Raw genomic sequence first — 2,571 nt, forward strand, 5'->3', positions numbered from 1 at the left:
GGAAGCTCGACTGAGTTCAGCCTTCACAATAAAAGCAGCTTTAATAAATTATCCAAAAAAGTTCAATCTGGTCCTCTGGACATCCAAAAAAACAACAACAAACAAACAAACAAAAATAAAACAGCTGGTTCTGGTTGTCAGCAGCAAACTGGTTGATCCACCCTGAGAAAATGCTATTTAAGAGACTGAGGAAGTCCTCAGGATGAGAGACAAAACGTTTCTACTTTTTTTGCTTTGTTTTTTTGTTTTTGTTTGTTTGTTGTTGTTTTTTTTGAATGTCCTGAGGACCAGATTTAACTTTTTTTGGATTTTTCTACCTGGATTATTGAGCATGCATCAGGATATTTAATAAGTTATCTGTTACATACAAACCAGTTTCCAAAAAACCTTGAGACACTAAACAAACTGTGAATAAAAACTGAATGCAACGATGTGGAGATGGCAAATGTCAATATTTTATTCGTAATATAACATAGATGACAGATCAAAAGTTTAATCTGAGTAAATGTAACATTTTAAAGGAAAAATATGTTGATTCAAAATTTCACAGTGTCAACAAATCCCAAAAAAGTTGGGACAAGTAGCAATAAGTGGCTGGAAAAAGGAAATTGAGCATATAACGAACAGCTGGAAGACCAATTAACACTAATTAGGTCAACTGACAACATGATTGGGTATAAAAAGAGCTTCTCAGAGTGTCAGTGTCTCTCAGAAGCCAAGATGATAAGAGGATCACCAATTCCACCATTGTTGTGCAGAAAGATAGTGCAGCAATACCAGAATGGTGTTACCCAGCGTAAAATAGCAAAGACTTTTAAGTTATCATCATCAACCGTGCATAACATCATCAAAAGATTCAGAGAATCTGGAACAATCACTGTGCGTAAGGGTCAAGGCCGTAAAACTCTACTGGATGCTCGTGATCTCCGGGCCCTTAAACGTCACTGCACCTCAAACAGGAATGCCACTGTCAAGGAAATAACAGAATGGGCTCAGGAATACTTCCAGAAAGCATTGTCAGTGAACACAATCCACCGTGCCATCCGCCGTTGCCTGCTGAAACTCTACAGTGCAAAGAGGAAGCCATTTCTAAGCAAGCTCCAAGAGCTCAGACGTTTGCACTGGGCCAGGGGTCATTTAAAATGGAGTGTGGCAAAATGGAAGACTGTTCTGTGGTCAGATGAGTCACGATTTGAAGTTCTTTATGGAACACTGGGACGCCATGTCATCCGGACCAGAGAGGACAAGGATAGTCCAAGTTGTTATCAACGCTCCGTTCAGAAGCCAGCATCACTGATGGTATGGGGTTGCATGAGCGCTTGTGGCATGGGCAGCTTGCATGTCTGGAAAGGCACCATTAATGCAGAGAACTATGTTCAGGTTCTAGAACAACATGTGCTCCCATCTAGACGTCATCTCTTTCAGGGAAGACCCTGCATTTTTCAACACGATAATGCCAGACCACATTCTGCAGCAATCACAACATCATGGCTACGTAGGAGAAGGATCCGGGTACTGAAATGGCCAGCCTGCAGTCCAGATCTTTCACCTAGAGAGAACATTTGGTGCATCATAAAGAGGAAGGTGCCACAAAGAAGGCCCAAGACGATTGAACAGTTAGAGGCCTGTATTAGACATGAATGGGAGAGCATTCCTATTTCTAAACTGGAGAAACTGGTCTCCTCTGTCCCCAGACGTCTGTTGAGTGTTGGAAGAAGAAGGGGGGATGCCACACAGTGGGAAAAATGGACTTGTCCCAACTTTTTTGGGATTTGTTGACGCCATGAAATTTGGAAACAACAGATTTTTCCCTTAAAATGAAACATTCTCTCAGTTTAAACTTTTGATCTGTGATTTGTGTTCTATTCTGAATAAAATATTAGATGTTGGCACCTCCACATCATTGCATTCAGTTTTTATTCACAATTTGTTTAGTGTCCCAACTTTTTTGGAATCCGGTTTGTATATTAGAACAATAATTTTAGTTGATATTGTGTTTAGTAAAAGTTAAATATGGTGGTAATTTAATTGACAGGGAGCTAAATTAAAGTACAAGTTGTGCTGAAAGATTCAGATCCAGAAACAAAAAAACTCGTCAGAAAAAATAAAAAGTTTTGTTTTTAAATTTTATGTATTGTTTTTATACAAGTCTGGAAGTTCATTACAAACATGACAGAACGTGCATGTTTTTGTTACAGAACAAATAAACAACAACAACAAACGTCTGATTATGATTAACAGGTGGAATTACACATATACTTGGTGGACAGGTTGTACTGATCCAGGCACAGGTACCAGAAACTGTCTGAAAATTATTAATTATTTATTGTGAATTTGGCAGCATTAACAGATCTTAATTCTGATACAGTCAGAACCAGGTCTGGATCACAAGTCCCAAATGTATTCAGTGAACAACTCAATCACCTGATCATCTGTTCAGCCTTAAGTCAGTCTCAGTTTAGTTTCAGTTCAGTCTTACTTCAGTCTCTGTTCAGTCTTACTTCAGTCTCGGTTCAGTCTTACATCAGTCTCAGTTCAGTCTTACATCAGTCTCAGTTCAGTCTTACTTCA

The sequence above is a fragment of the Nematolebias whitei genome, chromosome 9, assembly GCF_014905685.2.
Source record: "Nematolebias whitei isolate Nwh7 chromosome 9, NemWhi1, whole genome shotgun sequence".
NCBI lineage: Eukaryota > Metazoa > Chordata > Actinopteri > Cyprinodontiformes > Rivulidae > Nematolebias > Nematolebias whitei.